We start from the raw sequence: 15,671 nt of genomic DNA, 5'->3' as shown, positions 1-15,671 counted from the left end.
GAGACCAGCTGTTAAATCTCTCTCTCTCTCTGTTCGGTACAATCTTATGAGACCCAGGAGTGTAAAAATCCTGCTGGCCGCTAGAGCCAGGCAACGGAGAAGTGTCCTCTGGCAGCAGTCACAAGAAATGGGCACAACACCCAGGGGTATAGGTTCCTTTCCCAGTGGCACTGGTTATTCCAGGGTTGTTACCAGGAACGCAAGCTCCCCGGGCCTCCAGGAGATTAAAAAAAAAAAAAAAAAAAAAAAAAAGCGACCCCTAGCGGGCAGGCGCTGTAAAGCCTCCTTCCGCGGGAGGCGCGAGTTCTGGCGCAGGCTCGCGAGCGCGAGCGAAAATGGCGCCTGCTAGCGTCCGCGTGGAGAGTGTTCGGTCCAGCCGCCGCCCGGAAGTGGAAGTATGTGTTGAATTACAGGCCTGCCCCCTCGGACCATGGATTTCATAGAAGCAGGTGAGCCTCCTTCGCTTTAAGTCTGGGTGTGAAATCGATCAGCCGCCTCTGAGTTGGGCCCTGCGGTGGGTGCGTCCCAGCATGGGATGTGGGAACCCTTTAAGAGCCCTTACTCAGATTGCCACGCTTCTGTGGCACTTGGGGCAGGAGACAAAGGCCTTCACAGTTAGATGTTTTGGGCAACTTATCTCTCAAGTGCATGTCTTAAATTTGGGGGCACTCCATGTGGTGTTCAAACCCTTTGCTCCTCAGGGAAGAGCTTGGGGTTTTGAGTTTCCTCCGGGTGGGGGTCACTGCTCCAGGGGTGGCGTTTATGGTGAGATTTTGTTCCAGCCTCTCCTACCTCCTTTGAAGTAGTTTTCTTCTCATGTGTTCCATGCGTATTCATCATTCAGCCAGAATTTAAGTTTTTATTTTTTTTATTTTTTTGAAAAAAAAAATTTTTTTTAACGTTTTTTTATTTTTGAGACAGAGAGAGACAGAGCATGAACGGGGGAGGGGCAGAGAGAGAGGGAGACACAGAATCGGAAGCAGGCTCCAGGCTCTGAGCCATCAGCCCAGAGCCCGACTCGGGGCTCGAACTCACGGACCGCGAGATCGTGACCTGAGCTGAAGTCGGACGCTTAACCGACTGAGCCACCCAGGCGCCCCAGAATTTAGGTTTTTAAATTTAATTTTTATTTAATTAATTTTTTTTTTTTGAGAGAGAGAACCAGTGGGAGAAAGAGAGAGGGAGACAGAATCCCAAGCAGGAAGTGGGGGGGGGGGGGGGAGAAAGAGAGAGAGAAAGAGAGAGAGAGAGAATCCCAAGCAGGCTCCAGGGTCTGAGCTGTGGGCACAGAGCCTGACACGGGGCTCGAACTCATGGACCAGGATCATGACCTGCGCGGATGTTGGACGCTCAACCGACCGAGCCACCCAGGCGCCCGTGGCGTTTAGGTTTTAAAGAGGACGTTGTTCCATTTGTAGCTGTAGACTCAGCACATCTGTGGGAGAAGTGAGTTGAGGATCTTCCTACATCGCTTCTGGAACTTTGCATCTACAGTGGAAAATATTGGAAAACAAGTCTGAATAATAAGAACTAATAATAAATTCTTGCAATTACAGAGCATCTTTCATCCCAACATCTTAAGGAGTTTAGTATTTTTCCCAAAGGCACTGTTTAATGCTCCTTTCATGCAGTTGACTTACAGCACACTGACGTGGTGAATCAGAGGCAAAATAGCACCTAACATTGAAAAGATTGAGCCACTGTCTCAGGCGCCTGGGTGGCTTAGTGGGTTAAGGGTTTGTGGGTTGGAGTCCGGCATGGGGCCCTGTGCTGACAGCTTAGAGCCTGGAACCTGCTTCAGATTCTGTGTCTTTCTTCTCTCTCTGCCCCTCCCTTGCTCGCTCTCTGTCCCTCAAAAATAAATAAACGTTAAAAAAATTAAAAAGAAAAAAAAATGAGCCACTTTAGCAAGACCAAACACAAAGCTCATTCTAGTAAACTCTGCTTTTTTTTTTCTTTAGGAAATACTGTTTTTTTAGAAGCTAATAAAGCCAGCCAAAACTTTTAGCCTCTTCCTACAGTCAGTGCTTTGCAACTTGGTCTAGTACTTTTTGTTGCCATGTTGAGTCAGATTCTTCATTTTTATGCACAATCATGGCCCTTCTCTTTGGTGGCCCACTGGGACATATATTAATCATTTTTTAATAGCCCATTAGGTGTAGTCATATCCTGTGGCAACCAGGTCTCTATTAATTTCAAAGTCTTTAGCTTTATGCAGCATATCTAATACATCTGCTTAGGTAAAGAATGAGCTTGGAAATAAAGGTGAAAACAGTGTTTTTTAAGTTTTCACTAGATCATACGACTTTTTGGGAGTGAAAGGCAATACCTTAAACTGTGTGTTAAATATATAGACTATAATAGGATCATTATTACAAGTAAATGCCAGGAGACTATTGAAATCATAGTGGCTAGTTCACCATCTATGTAATAGATACAAAGTATGAATAAATATACATACATTATGGTTCCTATTTAGACCTCAGTAAACCTGTTTCTAATAAATAACAGTTTTGCTACATCAAGATGGCTCCCTTTTTTCTGAAACCTGATTCCTAGACTGCATAATGCTTAATATTTACAAATGGGATATGGTATATATTAAATTTGGGCATGGTAGTAACAATTGGGTTCTAAAGAGAATTGGCATTTATTGGACATTGCCGTGCCTGGCACATCATTTCAGATAATTGTCACAATGAGACATTGGAATTATTTTCGAGATTTGAGATAAGGAACTTGAGTTTCAGAGCAGCAAGTGATCTAATTGACTGTATGATGTGTCCAAGATTATTCAGTTAATACATTAAGACTAGCTGAAATTTTTCTTTGTGATCAAGGAATTTTCTAAATGTAATACAATCTAAAAGAAATAAAATTTAAACTTTAAAGTAATCAAAATTTAAATTACTTTAGCGTTTTGCTCTACAACTAGTCTGGAAACTTCAAAGTGGCAAGGACTATGTCTGCCTTATTTATCATTGAATCCAAATGCCTACCCAGTACCTGGCACAGATTAGGTGAATAAATATATGTAGAATAAATTAATGCCATCATTTATGGTCATGCCTGTCACCTTATAAATGACCACACATGCAGATATTTGCTAAGTTGAGTTATGCCTTGATTTTATCCTCTAGGGAGAAATAAAGCTCGTATATTATGCTAGAAATATCAGAACAAATCAATCTTCATAAATTAAATGAAACATTGTTGCTCCTTTTGAGAAGGCTCACCATGTTTCTGATGGATTGCACACTAGTACAATTTCAATTTCATGAAATCAGCAGATACTGCTTTGTTGCTATGCCGGATGGTAGTTACATAAAGATGAATAAAATAGTGGTCCTATCCACAGTAACTGGCATGACATAAAGGAAAACAATTGGATACAATTGGATACAAAACAATTGGATACAAAAAAAAAAAAGGTACTATGAACCTGTGACCTAGGACATATTATTTAGCTTATTCCAGACTTAATTTTCTTATTTTTCTTATTAACTGTTTACTTTCATTATGTTAGAAGTGTCTCTTATAAGTTGCATATCTCAGAATTTTGTTTTAATCTGTATGGTATTTTAATTTTATTTGGAGAGCTTAGGCAGTTTACTTTGGTATAGTTGAATTGTTTCTGTTTTTTATTTTGTGCTTTCCATTTGTCCTTTTTTTCTGTTACTTTTTTTTATTATGGCTTTTTTTTAGAGCAGTTTTAGGTTGACAGAAAAATTCAAGGAAAGATGCAAAGATTTCCCATATACCTCTTGTTTCCACACGGACATAGCTTCCTCTATTATCAACATCCTCCACCAGAGTGGTACATTTGTTATTGGTGAACTTAAGATGACACATCATAATTACCCAAAGTCCATAGTTTACATTATGATTCATTCTTTCTGTTGTGAATTCTATGAGTTTGGATAAATGGACAGTGGCATGTATCCCTCTGTTACTTTTCTCTTGCTCCTTTTTTGCCTTAATTAATTTATTTTTTGTACTGGATGAGTTTCCATCTGATGCTGCCCTCCCTCTTCATCACCAGTCTCTCTCCCCAAATCTTTCTCCTTTCTTCCTTCGTTAGAAATTGTACAGTTTATATTTATTCCCTTAGTGGTTTCATAACTGTTTTAAAATGCATACTTAACTGACTCTAAAGTTATTTAATATTTTACCCGTTGCTCAAGCAATAAAAAGATTTTAGAAGGCATTAACTCTTATCAGCTCCTTCCCAACTTAACATGCCTTTGTTTGAAGTATTTTCCACTTAGCTTGATTCTTGATGCCTCCACATTCAGCAAATTAGTCATTATCATTTTTTTAATATAGTATTTTATTAGCCTGGGTTCCCCAGGAAACAGAGCCTAAGACAAAAGTTTACAAGCAAGTAGTTTATCTGAGATGGTGGACTGAAATAAGGAAGGAAGGAGGGACAGTATAAATACAGGTTATTGAATTAACCACTCTTAGAGGTGAGTGGGTGTGCAATCTCTTAGTACCATAGGATGAACCTCACTGAATGAGTGTCAGATTGTCCATTTTGGGGAACAAGTGGGGGAAATTATTCATGGGTTACTAGTCCCCATTGGTCAGAAGTCTGTTTATCCTTTGAGGCATTAATTACTTGCTAGCCCTGGGTTAAGCATGGGTAAGAATTCCCAGGGCAGGAAGTGAAACGTGCAGTGTTGTCAGGCTACAGCTGTGTTAAGTTGATTAAAATCTGCATACATTTGGCTGGTGCAGCTCTGGCTGGAATAAAAGGTTTGCCCAAGAAAATTTTAAGAGGCACACAAGAAATGTCCAACTCAACATTTCTTCTTCCTTCTTGATCATTTCCTTCTGTTTGAAGAAGATCCTTTGCAGTTTCCCTTAGTGAAGGTCTTTTTGTGGTAAAAATATCAGGTTTCATTTTTCTAAGAATGTCTATTTTTTCTCCCCTTCCCAGTTCTTGAAAGATTGCTTCCATATTTCAACATAGATAAAACTCTATGCTGAAAGTTAGTGTCTCCCCAAACTTCGAAGATACTATTTTACCGTCTCTAGATTCTATTGGTGATATAGAAAAGTCAGCCATCAGTTTAATTGCCTTGTTTGTTTGTAGTTGAGCTGCCATTTTTCTCTGGTTGCATTTAGATCCTCTTCTTCATTTTGTACCCTACAGTTTCATTCTGATTTATCTAGGTGTGATGTCCTTATAATTTCGTGTATGGGGTTTTCCTGCATCTGACTGCTAATATTGTTTTTTTTTTTAAATTTTTTTGAAGGTTTATGTATTTTTGAGAGACAGAGAGACAGAGCACAAGTGGGGGAGGGGCAGAGAGAGGGAGACACAGAATCTGAAGCACAGATTCTGTCAGCACAGAGCCCGATGTGGGACTTGAACTCACGAACAACGAGATCATGACCTCAGCCAAAGTCGGATGCTCAACCAGCTGAGCCACCCAGTGCCCCATGACTGCTAATATTGTTTCATCAATTCTGAAAATTCCTCTGCCATTATATCTTTGAATATTGTCTCTTTCCATTTTTTTCCATTAATTCTATCTGGAACTTTGATTAGATTGTCTCATTTTTATTTTTGTGAATCTGTTTCCATATTTTCTATTTCTTTGTTCCTCTAGAGCGTGTTCTGGATGCTTTATAAAAAAATGATCTCCAGTTCACTAATTCTCCCTGCAGTGCTATCTATTCTTCTGTTTAATGCATCCATTAGTTCCTTTAACTTAAGTAATATATTTTTAATTTATAGAAGTTCTATTTTGATTCTTTTTCAAATATGTTTGGTCATTCTTTTTAATCACTCATTTCACTGATCAATTTTCATGATTTTCTTCCTTTTTAAAAAAAATTTAGGGGCACGACTTCAGCTCAGGTCTGATCTCACTGTTTGTGAGTTCAACCCCCACATCGGGCTCTGTGCTGACAGCTCAGAGCCTCTAGTCCACTTCAGATTCTGTGTCTCCCTCTCTCTCTGACCACCCCCCACTCACATTCTGTCTCTGTCTCTCTCTCTCAAAAATAAATAAACATTAAAAAAAATTTAAACAGCAGTGTTATTCACTTTCTATGTTGTATATAATTGTCAATTCCTGAAGTCCTTCTTCCTGAAGGCCTATATCTTATTTCTGCTATTTCTCCTGATTTTTGTCAATGGTGTCTTCTCTTCAGGTATGTTTTGTGATTTCATTTTTTAATTTTTACTGTGGGTAGTCTATTTTCCTTATATATTCAGTGCTATTTTCCAAACACCTGGTTGACATCTTTTAGAGAGGATATATATTTGCTTCTGGCAGTTATTTGTTGGCACTAGCAACTCTGGATCATTTTATATTAAATTACCCACTTTGGTATGTTATGATCATATAGGTAAACAAAAAGTTGGATCACCAGCCTGTATGTGGGACAGTTGCATTTACAAATGGTTAGGAGAAATCTATTTCCTCCACCCAGAGACAAGTTGATGGCAAGAAAGTCTCTTTGCTAACTACCACCATACAGCATATTCATTGCAAGTTTACTCTTGCGTTGAGGATAGAGACCTTTGGGATTCCATTCAATGCAGGCATCTTCTACTAGATCATTTGCCTTGAACCACCCCCAATTTTACTTCCTATCTGCATCTGTGAAAGATGAAGCCCAAGATTTCAAGGCTTGGCAAAAACTCTTGGGGCAAAAGTGAACTTTGGGATCTACTTTACTCCAGGGTTCTTTTACTTTGTTTTTATGGATTTTTTATGGATTTTTTTAAATATTATGCCTGCTTAATAATACATTAAAACAATAGGGTTTTATATTTTCTCTAACATCTTAGTTGTTTCAATCAGGAAAATTTAGAGATAGGAATATATTCTTTATATTGTTATAAATAATTGTTGCCTTCCATTTTTTCCCCCAAATGTATATTCTAATCATTGAAACTCAATTTAATCACCCCCATTCTCTTCTTTCTGGTACACTTTCTTCTCCAGGTTGTTCTTCCTTTCTTTCCCTTATTCTGTTTCCCTGCTTTAACTATCCTTTCTGTTTCCTAGTAAAATAAAAATTGGAAAGAATCTAGTATCAACGATTTACACTTGGTGATAGATTGATTTATTACATTTTAATGTAGTTTTAATCTTTCAGTCACTTACCTTTTACATATCCCTTTCTGTTATATAAAAAGAGGACTTTCTCTTGTTTGCTGACATTTAAAATTCTTTTAATAGGGGACAAATTGCTTTTGGACACGAATACTACTGAATCTCATTTTCCACAAGTCTGTGCTGATGGTAAATGTAATTTAATATTTTTTTACTATAATAATAACTCCCTTTTGTTGAACCCTTGGTATTTTCTGGGTACCATGCTACATGCTTTACCTACCTAATCTCAGATTTTCAAACCACCTGGTAAATTAAATACTATTGCCTTTATTTTTTTGATGAGGAAGACTAAGGCTCCAGTGGCTGAGGTCATTTAGCTCAGTTTTTTGTTTTTTTTTGTTTTTTTTTTTTTTGCCAGGCTTACACAGTTAGTGAGATTCCCCCTCTGGCTAGTCTGGTCCCCAAACCTGTTTTCTCTTTTCACTATCCCCCACTGTGTCTCTTGAGTAGCTGTACTTATAAGAACTGTCTCATGATCTCTCTCCCCTTGGATGACTGCTAATGTTTATGGGAAAAATGAGAGGGCTTAGTTTTAGTTGTTTCTGGGTGACTTACTTCTAGGTTCTGAGTAGAGCCTAGAAGTTTTGAGATGAGGATATTGGGCCATATATATCTTGGCTATACATGTTTCTTCCAATGACTGGAAGCCTGTGTGATAAGTTTTCTGCTTTTAGACTCCCTCAAACCCAAATTTTATCCTCCTTTTGCCATAAGATCTTTGAATCATAATTTTTTTTCTAGAACATGTAATATTATTTCAGTTAGTGTTGTTGATATGATCAGACCATAATTGGCTCCTTTACTGGCATACCAGAATATATCCCTAATGTCTCATATATTTTGGGCTCTGGTAATAAAGTTTCTGACGATAAAGTGTGCTGTTTGAGCCTAACTTCTTATGCTTCTTAATAGAAGTATTACTCTGCTTCCCTAACAAAATCCCTTTTGGATGAAAGCCAAGATGGACTGGCCCTGTGCTGAAATCTGCTGTATTTACTCCAGAGTGGTTCCAGAGCATTGCTTTTTAAATTCAGTCATTGACTCATGCTGTCTTATCCCCTCAGGCAAATGAGGGCAGTGCCTAGCTTCTCAGGGTAGATGGGAAAGCCAATTAAATGCTTTGTATTTCTAAGACAAACTATTGTTAAGTCAAGCTACCTTGATTATAAAGAAGTTTATTACATTTTTCAAAGAACACACTTAAATAAAGAGTAGAAATTATATTTAGCATGTACAGTTTATATAAATGCAATATTAAACTATGTGTATGTAAACATCTGTATAATGGAAAATACCGTATGGTTGCAACTCCCATCTTTTGGAGTAACATCTTCTAAGCTGGTTACCTACTTAGCTATTTTCTGTCTTCTAAGGAACGTGAGACAGACAGAAAAATCAAAGGTGGGAAAACTTGAGATTAGACAATGGAGAGCATTCTCTGAGGGGTGACACATGTGCCCCGTTGTGTTTTCAGTGATCATATGCAAGAGTACTGGGACAACTCTCAGAAAAGGCAGTGATTAGCCAAAATGGCAAATTTGGCTCTGCGGTATTTTGGCTGTTCAAAATGGATGTTATTCATTTAATTTATGTTATTCATTTAATGAATGGTGTACATATTCTGTCTTGGCAACTGGGGATTCAAAGATGATTAAGATGCAGTTGTTACCAAGGGAGAGATATGGCACTAAGTTACGGTAAAGCGGGGTAAGCTCTTCACTAAACTACAGACTGAAGAGTGGGATGAAGGGAAAATTCTGTCTAGGGATATTAGGGAAGGTGAAAGCAGATTACTATGAGTAAACATTTACTGTAATACTAAAATAAAATCCGCTGCTGTTTGTTGTATGATTGGGTGCTGTGCCTAGCAATAGACCCACATTTAATTCCCTTGGTTTCAATTCAGGGAAAACAAAGGAAACAAAATCCAGTGCAACCAAAACCGTTAAAATTCAAACCCTAATGTGTGTGTGGAAGGAGGAAGAAAACTCCATTTTGTGTTCCACCCTTTTCTCCTCTGGCCCTCAAACCTCTCAAGTGGGAGTTCAACCTGCGACATGGCATGCTTGACACTGATTCTAACCAAGCTGTAAAACAGAGCATCACAGACATTTGATTCATTATTGGCATGCTTTCTGTCCTGTTTGCACAAGGCAGTTCCTCTCATTAGGGTGACATCCACCCACATCAAAGGAAAGAAGAAAGCCCATGACTCTTTACACACCTTCCTGAAGGGCATCTCCTCCTTTCTATTCCCTTTCTCAGTTCTGTTGAGCTAGGGCACTTTGAAGCCTTACCTCACTGACCAGAATTCCTCAATTTGGTGGATCATAGGAACTTTTCTCCATTCAAATGTCTGGCAGGAAATGCATTAAGACTTTATGGGAAGTCTGCCAAAAATACCTTTTTTAGTGTGGGGTATTTCAAAGAGGAATTGAAGCTGCTAATTTTAGCCCATTCCCAAGCGAACATGTTTGCATGGTCCCAGGTGATAGCCTTAGATGTCTGTTGATAAAACAAAGGCAAGAGGCTGTTAGTGGTCTGAGTGTCAGGGTTTTGCTGCACTTGTGCTGTGGCCCATGCTGGGTGGCCGTCTTCCCTTAGATGAGACTGATGTAGCATCTTGTATCTCTGACTGGAGGAGACCTGGAACAGGAAAGGACATTATAGGATGTAAATAAAGGTCCACTTATCAGATATTTATTTTCAGAGGGATACGTGAGACAGTTCATTGCTTGTCTCCAGAGTCTCAATGTCTTCTTCTAACAAAAGCTGGGTGTTTGGATGAACTTTAAAGCTTCCTGAGTTTTGATGTGGTGCTGAAACAGAAGCTTTGATGCTTCAAGCTGCTGACTGCAGAGGAAATGTAGGGTTTAAAGCTTATCAGCAGATGTACAGAACATATGATATCCAGAAAATTTTCTCTCCATAGTAGAAACACTGGGGATTCCTTAGGTTCTGTGGAAGCAAAGGGCAGACTCAATATGTTACACTGAGTACTTAAGGGCTGGTGTCTGACCCCCCATTGTGCCTCAGCTCCCAGCATCCCCTCCCCTACTCCCAGGTTTTCACCAGCGATGGGGAACATTCTGTACCAAGGCATTTGCCCGTTTGATTTTCCTTTGTTTAAATGTTCGTTTGTTTGCTTTGGTTTTTGGTTTTTGTTTTTTGTTTTTGTCCTGGCATATTAGTTTTGTAGGGCTGCTATAACAAAGTACTGCAAACTATATGGCTTTAAACAACAGAATTCTATTTTCTCACAGTTTTAGAGACTAGAAGTCTGAAATCAAGGGGTTGGTAGGGCCCTGAGCCCTCTGAAACCTGTAGGGGAATTTTTTGCCTTTTCCTAGCTTCTCCTGGTTTGCTGGCAAGTTTGGTGTTCCTTGGTCTATAGATGCATCACTCCAATCCTCCATGTTTCCATGGTGTTCTCTTTGAGTGTCTTCACATCTTCTCTGTGTGCCCATCTGTCTCTATGTCCAGTTTCCCCAGTCACACTGGATACAGGTCTACCTTAATGACCTCCTTTTAACTTGATTATCTCTGTAAAGACTCTATTACTAAATAACTCCAAACTCTGAGGTAGTGGGTGTGTTAGGACTTCAAAATATCTTTTTTTAAGGGGATACAGTTTAACCCATAATACCTGGCTGGTATCTCCTGTGACTACTCAGCTTCTAAGCAATCTTTATGATCCCTCAAGCCGAGGTTAAATATCTTTTCTGTGAACTTCTTTAGTGCTTCATATGTTCCCTATAATGGGATTTAGTATACTGTATTGCTTGCTTAATTGTCTGTCTTCCCCAATAAGTGGTCAATGTCTTAAAGCCGAGGACTGTATTCTGTATCCCTAAGAGTTAGCACTGTGCCTGGCATGTAGGGAGCACTCACTGAACTCACACCAACATGATAGGAAGCGAGAAAAAAAATTCTACAGTTGTGAGTTGGCAAAATATTTAGCATTTACAGTGATATTTGTATTAAATAAGAAAAGAGCCTGCCAATTTCCTAAGTAAGTTATTTGATCTGAAAATGACCCAGTGACTATAATTGGGGAGGTGACTGTGCAATGAGTCAGAATCAAATTGGAGAAGTGAGAGGGGTGGATTGAGCATTTCCATAGCCCCTGTTATAGAAGATGAATTGGACAGGGCTCTGGGACAAGTGTCTCTGTAATAATGGGGTGTGTGGGAATGAATGCTGTTGGGGTGGTTAGAGCATGGAGCAGCTAGTCCAAACAGCTGGCTTCTATTCCCGACTCACCCTGGATTCACTGTGACCTCCGGCAAGTCACTTACCTTCTGACGCTCTTTTAAGTGAGCTTTAAAATTAGGGTGGCAGTTGTGACCATGTAAACATATGGGATGTGATGAGAACTGATTTTTAGGATAGGCTTTAAAGAGATTTTCCTGAAAGCTATTATATACTTTAAATGTGATGAACAGTGTGAACTGGTAAACTGGTAATGTGAGCTAAAATTTAAAAAGGTAAACTAATTTGAATGAGTAGATTCAACTTCAGTGAGTTTAGAAGCAAATGTCTCCCCCACCCTCTGGTTAATAAAGCCAAAGGTATAGAAGGCAAACTACTTTATAGGAAAAAAAAAAAAAAAAAAAAGATTCATCCCAAACTTCCTTTTTTCCCCTTGATCTGTTTGGTTTCTTTCTATAACAAGTTAACTGGAAAGTTGATCCTTGAAGAGAGGCTGGATGGAAACCAAAATAGCAGAAGTGGGGAGTGTAAGGGAAGCACAGTTGACTTCCCCATTCCCTGGAGGATTTTGGCCATGAAAATAGAAGTAGACACTACACTCTATTCTCTGCATGAATTTCAGAGGAAAGTAGCAGAAGCAGTTCTCCAGCTTCTGTTTGTGAGTTTCTGTGGTGGTACTATTGTCGGAAAGGGTGCTGGCAGCCAGGGTGTTCAACGTTGTGCTTGTAGGGAAGTTTATGTTAAATTATTAAACCTAGACATTTGAGAAGATGGTGGGATGGAATTGGTAGAAATTATAGAAGTGTTCCTAAAGCCTCCAGTTTCTCTCTCCTTAGACCTCCCCTAAGCTGCCAGTGGGTGATAGGGAGGATAAGAGGAATATATGCAACAGAAACATACATGTAGATGCATCCCAACTGAGAATTGATGCTCGCTCGTTCTTTTGGAGCATTTGGAAGGAAATAACCAATACCCTTGAATTCCTGCAACAAGGTTGCTGATTTCCTCTAGAACTAGAAGTCTAGTCATTTGATCCATAAATCTAAATGCAGCCATTGACTAACCACTGTATTCTCTGCAGTGTGTTAAGTGGTGTGGGACTAGTCCAAAAGGGAAGAGTAAGAAAGTATGAGATGTCAAATTGTTTATAATTGGTTTATTGTGACTAGCTGTAATAGAAAGAAACAATTGTAGGATAATCCAGGAAATATAAATTCTGTGATAAATTATGAGATGGTAGTAAGTTTGTAGCTGGTTAGGAAAGGAGAGACGTATGGAGAGACCTTTATGGATTTAAGAAGAGTATGGAAAATGTGAAACTTCAGCTGGACCTTGAGGGAGATTTGAGTAGGCAGAGGGGAGGGCTAGGCCAAGGATGGCAAACACAGGTCTTTGCACACTTATTGTCTCCTCCTCCGTCCATGGCAGACATTGTTAATCAGTCACCCCATAGTAGATGCGACTTTCCTTGGAGAACTATTCACATGCTGCTGTCTTAGATTAATTTAACAAATTGATTAATTTTCCTTCCATACTATAGTCTACTATAAAGGTTAAGCCATGTTTATCTCTGGATCTAAAGGACAGGGAAGAGGGTCATCGTGGCAACCTAGACGTGCACTGCTGGGTCGCACCTCAAGAAAGAACTACCCCATCAACTGTGAGGAGTAGTTAGCTGATAATTTCCAGTTGTAATGCTTTAGGGATCTGCCTGCACATATCATTTTAGCCAAGGTCAAGCTCTTCTGTGCAGTCCCCAGCCAGGGACTGAGCATGGTGGGGACTCTTGGGCTTGCCCATATCTGCTGTATTCCAGACATCTGTAAAGGGCAGTGTTTGCCCTGGAGCTCCCCATTAGGTTAGGTTGGCTCAGGGTCAGGTCTGCAGTGCAGTCTGAGACTCTCTGCCCAGTCCTGCTTCCTCCTCCTCCATCTTTCACTGGCAATATCTGCCAGTTAACCTCTTGCATTCCCAATGCAGTTTCAGTGTCTGCTGGCAGAAGGATTTGCATTGACTCCGCAAAAGTCTATGGGATTGAATCGAGTTGGTAATAATAGGTCAACCATTTTGTTCCATCTGGTTCCCAGTTAAGACTTCATTCTTTCATTTAGCAAACATTCTGAGTCCAGTGTTTTGGAATCTGAGATACATGTTGGAAATTCAAAGATGACTAAGGCTTTGGATAAGATAGACTCACATATGTAGAAACTGGGACATAAGAGATGAGCAATTTGTTCAAGACCAGTCTCCTAACTGGCCAGCTGCGTTTCTAATCCTAAAAGGGGTTTTGGTTCCAGAGTAGCTATCTGTAACAGACACAGTGGAACTGGTGAAGTTAAATGCCTTGTGTCTTGTATTACTTTGTTCTAGTTCAGAACTCCCAGTAGGGAATTCTTTGGAAGACTAATCCCTCAGGTGTGCTTCATGGAATGAACATGTTAAATATATTAAAATAGGTTTCTTGATTGTGAGAGTCATTTATATTCTAAGATACTCTATGCATTTGTTAGAGCAGGTCAAGTAGCCAAGGTTTCGAAACTTACGCGGTTCAGCAATTGTTTTACAGTATACCTTTGAGGAATGCTGTCCTGCCCAGTTAGATCAATTGATGGTCTATTACTACCAGCAAGAGCTAACATTTTCTATCTGCTAACCACTGCAATCCTGTGAAGGAGGCATTAGTATTGATCCCATTTTTTAGATGAGGAACTGGGGCACAGAGGATTAAGTAACTTGCTGAAGCTACACATAGATGGGCAGTAGAGCCATGCCCTGCCCTACTACCCTGCACTCTCCTGCCTCCCAGTGTCTTTGATGTGCGGAGACCAGTGAGTTGGCCTCTTTCGGAGAGGAGGGGACATATGACTGAAATTCACCAAGGACACAGAAGAGTGCACGTGAAAGAATTACAACTGTTTTGCTCATTCAGAGGGACTGTGGGTTTTGGGCAATTAAGTGAGACATATGCACAAAAGGTCTGAAAAGAAGGTTGGTTTGGATGATGTTTAGTGGGAGGGCTGAGCAGGCAAGCATTAATGCTTCCATCTGGCAGTCTGGCAAAGATGGGTTCTCTCTTCTGAGGGCATGGCTAGGGCTGATTCTCTTTTCTCCATTGCCCCTCCCTGACCTGTTTCCATCTTCTCTTCTGTTTTACAATGCCCCGACCCTCTGTTCCTTGTACCCCAGCACATACAGTAAGATAGAAGCTGACAGATATAGTAAGAGCAAGGGCTTTACAGTTAGACACCTGGATTTATATCTTCACTGTATCACTTGCCAATTGTTCAAGTTACTTAATCTTTTTAAGCCTCAGTTTTCACAAGTAACAAGGTGCTATAAAAAATGTCTACATCATAAGATTATTGTAACGATTCAGGAAAATAATATATGTAAAGTACTTAGTACATGGTGGCACTTAGTAAATGGTATTTGGCTGTAAAGTCTTATCGCTCTAGCTGTTTCTGAAATTAAATAGTGACCTCTTAAACTGAATATCCTTCCAAATGTAAGAGGGAAAAATATCTAATTTCAGGCACCATGCAGGTAGTAGGGAAAGGAGGGAATATTTTGCAAGGGGGTGGATGGCTTTTAGACCCTTGCCAAATAAACTCCTTACATGCATGATTACTATATATAACTCTCCCCTGTAAAGGGGTGGGGCAGCTTTGGTTTATTTTGTGGTGACTTGAGGCACCACAGGACCAGGTAATATGCATATGCTTAGTGGGCTTGCTGGTCCTTGGCTTGTGTTTTCTTAAGACTCTCTACTGTCACCTCAATACCTTGCTGGTAATTTGAGTCTTTGAAGAGGCAGACAATGAGGGTTTTAGTTAGCTCTAATGTCTATTCTGTGGCTTTATTTGCCTCTTTCCCAGAGATTGAGCATTTGTGTCTACGGGCATAAGATCGATTGCTGCATTGTGTGGCGGAAATGAAAAGGAAACATTCTTTCTTTCCTCTGGAGCTTGTGCTGGGCATTGGCTGTAGTCAGTGGCCTTGTCTGAGTGGGCACATGCCATGAGCCCGTGAACATGGCAACTGTAATTGCACACTTATCTCAGAGACAAAAAATAAATGAAGTTTCTATCAAATTTATTCAGATGGCTCTCAAAATGCCACATTTCATGTACCAATTTGATGTGTAGAAACTAGAAAGTAACTATGAATGCTTTGTTAGGGAAATTGCTTCAGCACAAATTGAGTCCTCTTTTTTTTTTTTTTTTTTTTAAATCCAGCCACAGTAACTAATAGCTTAAGATATAAGATAAAAATAACGTATTTTGTAATTAATATTCTAATTTACTAAGAAGGGAACTAAAT

At 39.6% G+C, this 15,671-nt stretch overlaps 1 long non-coding RNA gene across 1 annotated transcript in view; it reads left to right on the top strand.

Moving 5' to 3' along the window:
• The first annotated feature begins 311 nt into the window (after nucleotides 1-311).
• LOC125912466 (uncharacterized) overlaps nucleotides 312-15,671 on the top strand; it is a 168,776-nt gene continuing 153,416 nt past the window's right edge. The window contains exon 1 of the long non-coding RNA XR_007454751.1: nucleotides 312-449. This is a non-coding gene — a long non-coding RNA (uncharacterized LOC125912466). The remainder of the gene's footprint in view (nucleotides 450-15,671) is intronic.

The sequence above is a fragment of the Panthera uncia genome (assembly GCF_023721935.1).
Source record: "Panthera uncia isolate 11264 chromosome C1 unlocalized genomic scaffold, Puncia_PCG_1.0 HiC_scaffold_4, whole genome shotgun sequence".
NCBI classification, from domain to species: Eukaryota; Metazoa; Chordata; class Mammalia; order Carnivora; family Felidae; genus Panthera; species Panthera uncia.
The sequence above is the reverse complement of the archived record's forward strand: the minus strand, read 5'-3'. Positions and strand labels throughout refer to the sequence as shown.